This window comes from Argopecten irradians, chromosome 2 (assembly GCF_041381155.1).
Source record: "Argopecten irradians isolate NY chromosome 2, Ai_NY, whole genome shotgun sequence".
NCBI classification, from domain to species: Eukaryota; Metazoa; Mollusca; class Bivalvia; order Pectinida; family Pectinidae; genus Argopecten; species Argopecten irradians.
In genome coordinates this window covers 2,568,446-2,575,568 of record NC_091135.1, presented here as the reverse complement: position 1 = coordinate 2,575,568, position 7,123 = coordinate 2,568,446, and positions in this window count along the sequence as shown.

The following is a 7,123-nucleotide window of genomic DNA, read 5'->3' as shown; positions in this document are numbered from 1 at the left end:
CCGTCACAAATTGTTGCTGTAGCCACTTTATAACATGTTTTATTTTTTTTTCCGTATCAACCGTATTTTTGCGTTAATGCTGTTTTGATTAGGTATTGATGGCAACCATTATAAAAGTCCAAATTTAATTTAAAGGCACTTTATCATTCTATCGACTTTCAGGAAACAACTAGATGTACCATATGTAGAATCGGACACATTGTATCGATCATGGCCAAGATGGACTGCTTTATTAGGTTACCTTCCATTTGAGTGGCCGGTCCGGTGGGATCTACAGAAGGTACGATGGAATGCATTTCCGATTAGGATTCACCAGTCAATGGTTTACACACATAACTAAAACTCTTTTGATATTGACGTATTTGTCAATCCACCATTTGAAGTACATCGTCTGACACACCGCCAGGGACACTCTTTGGTTATCACATTTTGATTTCTGCTAATGACAAACTAGGTCTCGTAAATGTGGTGGACGTGTCGCCCGATGAGAATACAATTACAGTAGACAATTTACAATTACAGTAGACAATTTACACAGATCTCTACCCAATATTCTCGCCAAACACGATATTTTCATAGAGCAATCTTGAATTATTGTTCTATCGTTTGCACTTTTTAAAATCAGGGATATTTTCCAATCAATTTTCCCCATCAATAATGAATGTGATATGTGATATGATTGTACTGTCCATGACATCCTTGACAGATACCCAGAATGACATATGCTGTATGATCCAAACATGTTTTAGAGTCCGTTATACTTTGTACTTACCACTGTTAACGCATGGTCAGCAAAGTTAAAGGTTAAAAGTCAATGATACGTACATAGATTCCCATGGTGATAGATGAGAGAACATGCATACCAATGATGACAGGATGAAGAAGTACTCGAAGGTCACGTTAGCGTTATAACGAATGTCATATATGTCCATGTTAACTTTATAGCGAATGTCATATGTGTCCATGTTAACTTTATAGCGAATGTCATATATGTCCATGTTAACTTTATAGCGAATGTCATATATGTCCATGTTAGAGTTATAGTGAATGTCATATATGTCCATGTTAGAGTTATAGTGAATGTCATATATGTCCATGTTAGAGTTATAGCGAATGTCATATATGTCCATGTTAGAGTTATAGTGAATGTCATATATGTCCATGTTAACTTTATAGTGAATGTCATATATGTCCATGTTAACTTTATAGTGAATGTCATATATGTCCATGTTAGAGTTATAGTGAATGTCATATATGTCCATGTTAACTTTATAGCGAATGTCATATATGTCCATGTTAACTTTATAGTGAATGTCATATATGTCCATGTTAGAGTTATAGTGAATGTCATATATGTCCATGTTAGAGTTATAGTGAATGTCATATATGTCCATGTTAGAGTTATAGTGAATGTCATTATGTAGTGAATGTCATATATGTCCATGTTAACTTTATAGTGAATGTCATATATGTCCATGTTAGAGTTATAGTGAATGTCATATATGTCCATGTTAACTTTTATAGTGAATGTCATATATGTCCATGTTAACTTTATAGTGAATGTCATATATGTCCATGTTAACTTTAAGGAATCAATTGTCCATAGTGAATGTCATATATGTCCATGTTAGAGTTATAGTGAATGTCATATATGTCCATGTTAACTTTATAGTGAATGTCATATATGTCCATGTTAGATTTATAGTGAATGTCATATATGTCCATGTTAGAGTTATAGCGAATGTCATATATGTCCATGTTAGAGTTATAGTGAATGTCATATATGTCCATGTTAGACTTTATAGTGAATGTCATATATGTCCATGTTAGAGTTATAGTGAATGTCATATATGTCCATGTTAACTTTATAGTGAATGTCATATATGTCCATGTTAATTTATAGTGAATGTCATATATGTCCATGTTAACTTTATAGTGAATGTCATATATGTCCATGTTAGACTTTATAGTGAATGTCATATATGTCCATGTTAAGTTTATAGTGAATGTCATATATGTCCATGTTAGAGTTATAGTGAATGTCATATATGTCCATGTTAACTTTATAGTGAATGTCATATATGTCCATGTTAGAGTTATAGTGAATGTCATATATGTCCATGTTAGAGTTTATAGTGAATGTCATATATGTCCATGTTAGAGTGAATGTTATAGTGAATGTCATATATGTCCATGTTAGAGTTATAGTGAATGTCATATATGTCCATGTTAGAGTTTATAGTGAATGTCATATATGTCCATGTTAGAGTTATAGTGAATGTCATATATGTCCATGTTAGAGTTATAGTGAATGTCATATATGTCCATGTTAGAAGTTATAGTGAATGTCATATATGTCCATGTTAGAGTTATATAGTGAATGTCATATATGTCCATGTTAGAGTTATAGTGAATGTCATATATGTCCATGTTAGAGTTATAGTGAATGTCATATATGTCCATGTTAGAGTTATAGTGAATGTCATATATGTCCATGTTAGAGTTATAGTGAATGTCATATATGTCCATGTTAGAGTTTATAGTGAATGTCATATATGTCCATGTTAAGTTATAGTGAATGTCATATATGTCCATGTTAGAGTTATAGTGAATGTCATATATGTCCATGTTAACTTTATAGTGAATGTCATATATGTCCATGTTAGAGTTATAGTGAATGTCATATATGTCCATGTTAGAGTTTATAGTGAATGTCATATATGTCCATGTTAGAGTTATAGTGAATGTCATATATGTCCATGTTAGACTTATAGTGAATGTCATATATGTCCATGTTAGAGTTATAGTGAATGTCATATATGTCCATGTTAGAGTTATAGTGAATGTCATATATGTCCATGTTAGAGTTATAGTGAATGTCATATATGTCCATGTTAGAGTTATAGCGAATGTCATATATGTCCATGTTAGAGTTATAGTGAATGTCATATATGTCCATGTTAGAGTTATAGTGAATGTCATATATGTCCATGTTAGAGTTAGGAATGTCATATATGTCCATGTTAATGTGAATGTCATATATGTCCATGTTAACTTTATAGTGAATGTCATATATGTCCATGTTAGAGTTATAGTGAATGTCATATATGTCCATGTTAGAGTTATAGTGAATGTCATATATGTCCATGTTAGAGTTATAGTGAATGTCATATATGTCCATGTTAGAGTTATAGTGAATGTCATATATGTCCATGTTAGAGTTATAGTGAATGTCATATATGTCCATGTTAGAGTTATAGTGAATGTCATATATGTCCATGTTAACTTTATAGTGAATGTCATATATGTCCATGTTAGAGTTTATAGTGAATGTCATATATGTCCATGTTAGAGTTATAGTGAATGTCATATATGTCCATGTTAGAGTTATAGTGAATGTCATATATGTCCATGTTAACTTTATAGTGAATGTCATATATGTCCATGTTAGAGTTATAGTGAATGTCATATATGTCCATGTTAGAGTTATAGTGAATGTCATATATGTCCATGGTCCATGTTATTTATAGTGAATGTCATATATGTCCATGTTAGTTATAGAATGTCATATATGTCCATGTTAGAGTTATAGTGAATGTCATATATGTCCATGTTAGACTTATAGTGAATGTCATATATGTCCATGTTAAGTTATAGTGAATGTCATATATGTCCATGTTAGAGTTTATAGTGAATGTCATATATGTCCATGTTAGAGTTATATAGTGAATGTCATATATGTCCATGTTAGAGTTATAGTGAATGTCATATATGTCCATGTTAACTTTATAGTGAATGTCATATATGTCCATGTTAGAGTTATAGTGAATGTCATATATGTCCATGTTAGAGTTATAGTGAATGTCATATATGTCCATGTTATCTTTATAGCGAATGTCATATATGTCCATGTTAGAGTTATAGTGAATGTCATATATGTCCATGTTAGAGTTATAGTGAATGTCATATATGTCCATGTTAGAGTTATAGTGAATGTCATATATGTCCATGTTAGAGTTATAGTGAATGTCATATATGTCCATGTTAGAGTTATAGTGAATGTCATATATGTCCATGTTAGAGTTATAGTGAATGTCATATATGTCCATGTTAGAGTTATAGTGAATGTCATATATGTCCATGTTAACTTTATAGTGAATGTCATATATGTCCATGTTAGAGTTATAGTGAATGTCATATATGTCCATGTTAGAGTTATAGTGAATGTCATATATGTCCATGTTAACTTTATAGTGAATGTCATATATGTCCATGTTAGAGTTATAGTGAATGTCATATATGTCCATGTTAGAGTTATAGTGAATGTCATATATGTCCATGTTAGAGTTATAGTGAATGTCATATATGTCCATGTTAGAGTTATAGTGAATGTCATATATGTCCATGTTAGAGTTATAGTGAATGTCATATATGTCCATGTTAGAGTTATAGTGAATGTCATATATGTCCATGTTAGAGTTATAGTGAATGTCATATATGTCCATGTTAGAGTTATAGTGAATGTCATATATGTCATGTTATTATAGTGAATGTCATATATGTCCATGTTAGAGTTATAGTGAATGTATATATGTCATGTTATTTATGAATGTCATATATGTCCATGTTAGAGTTATAGTGAATGTCATATATGTCATGTTAGACTTTATAGTGAATGTCATATATGTCCATGTTAGAGTTATAGTGAATGTCATATATGTCCATGTTAACTTTATAGTGAATGTCATATATGTCCATGTTAGAGTTATAGTGAATGTCATATATGTCCATGTTAGAGTTATAGTGAATGTCCATATATGTCCATGTTAGAGTTATAGTGAATGTCATATATGTCCATGTTAGAGTTATAGTGAATGTCATAGGAATGCAATGTCCATGTTAACTTTATAGTGAATGTCATATATGTCCATGTTAGAGTTATAGTGAATGTCATATATGTCCATGTTAGATTTATAGTGAATGTCATATATGTCCATGTTAGAGTTATAGTGAATGTCATATATGTCCATGTTAGAGTTATAGTGAATGTCATATATGTCCATGTTAGAGTTATAGTGAATGTCATATATGTCCATGTTAACTTTATAGTGAATGTCATATATGTCCATGTTAGAGTTATAGTGAATGTCATATATGTCCATGTTAGAGTTATAGTGAATGTCATATATGTCCATGTTAGAGTTATAGTGAATGTCATATATGTCCATGTTAGAGTTATAGTGAATGTCATATATGTCCATGTTAGATTTATAGTGAATGTCATATATGTCCATGTTAGAGTTATAGTGAATGTCATATATGTCCATGTTAGAGTTATAGTGAATGTCATATATGTCCATGTTAACTTTATAGTGAATGTCATATATGTCCATGTTAACTTTATAGTGAATGTCATATATGTCCATGTTAGAGTTATAGTGAATGTCATATATGTCCATGTTAGAGTTATAGCGAATGTCATATATGTCCATGTTAGAGTTATAGTGAATGTCATATATGTCCATGTTAGAGTTATAGTGAATGTCATATATGTCCATGTTAGAGTTATAGTGAATGTCATATATGTCCATGTTAGAGTTATAGTGAATGTCATATATGTCCATGTTAGAGTTATAGTGAATGTCATATATGTCCATGTTAGAGTTATAGTGAATGTCATATATGTCCATGTTAGAGTTATAGTGAATGTCATATATGTCCATGTTAGAGTTATAGTGAATGTCATATATGTCCATGTTAGGTTATAGCGAATGTCATATATGTCCATGTTAGAGTTATAGTGAATGTCATATATGTCCATGTTAGAGTTATAGTGAATGTCATATTGTCGTTAAGTTATAGTGAATGTCATATATGTCCATGTTAGAGTTATAGTGAATGTCATATATGTCCATGTTAGAGTTTATAGTGAATGTCATATATGTCCATGTTAGAGTTATAGTGAATGTCATATATGTCCATGTTAGAGTTATAGTGAATGTCATATATGTCCATGTTAGAGTTATAGTGAATGTCATATATGTCCATGTTAGAGTTATAGTGAATGTCATATATGTCCATGTTAGAGTTATAGTGAATGTCATATATGTCCATGTTAGAGTTATAGTGAATGTCATATATGTCCATGTTAGAGTTATAGTGAATGTCATATATGTCCATGTTAACTTTATAGTGAATGTCATATATGTCCATGTTAGAGTTATAGTGAATGTCATATATGTCCATGTTAGAGTTATAGTGAATGTCATATATGTCCATGTTAACTTTATAGTGAATGTCATATATGTCCATGTTAGATTTATAGTGAATGTCATATATGTCCATGTTAGAGTTATAGTGAATGTCATATATGTCCATGTTAGAGTTATAGTGAATGTCATATATGTCCATGTTAGAGTTATAGTGAATGTCATATATGTCCATGTTAGAGTTATAGTGAATGTCATATATGTCCATGTTAGATGTTATAGAGCGAATGTCATATATGTCCATGTTAGAGTTTATAGCGAATGTCATATATGTCCATGTTAGAGTTATAGTGAATGTCATATATGTCCATGTTAACTTTATAGTGAATGTCATATATGTCCATGTTAACTTTATAGTGAATGTCATATATGTCCATGTTTAGAGTTATAGTGAATGTCATATATGTCCATGTTAGATTTATAGCGAATGTCATATGTGTAAATGTTAAATTTAAAGCGAATGTCATATATGTCCATGTTAACTTATAACGAATGTCATATATGTCCATGTTAGATTTATAGCGAATGTCATATGTGTAAATGTTAAATTTATAGCGAATGTCATATATGTCCATGTTAACTTAATAGCAAATGTCATAAGTTTCCAGGTTAGCGTTATAAAGCGAATGTCATATATGTCCATGTTAACTTTATAGCGAATGTCATATATGTCCATGTTAACTTTATAGTGAATGTCATATATGTCCATATTAGCGTTATAGCAAATTTCATATATGTCTATATTTATAAGCGTTATAGCATATGTCATAAGTGTCCATGTAAGCGTTATAGCGAATGCATATGTTTCCATGTTAGCTTTATAGCGAGGTCATAAGTGTCCATGTTAGCGTTAT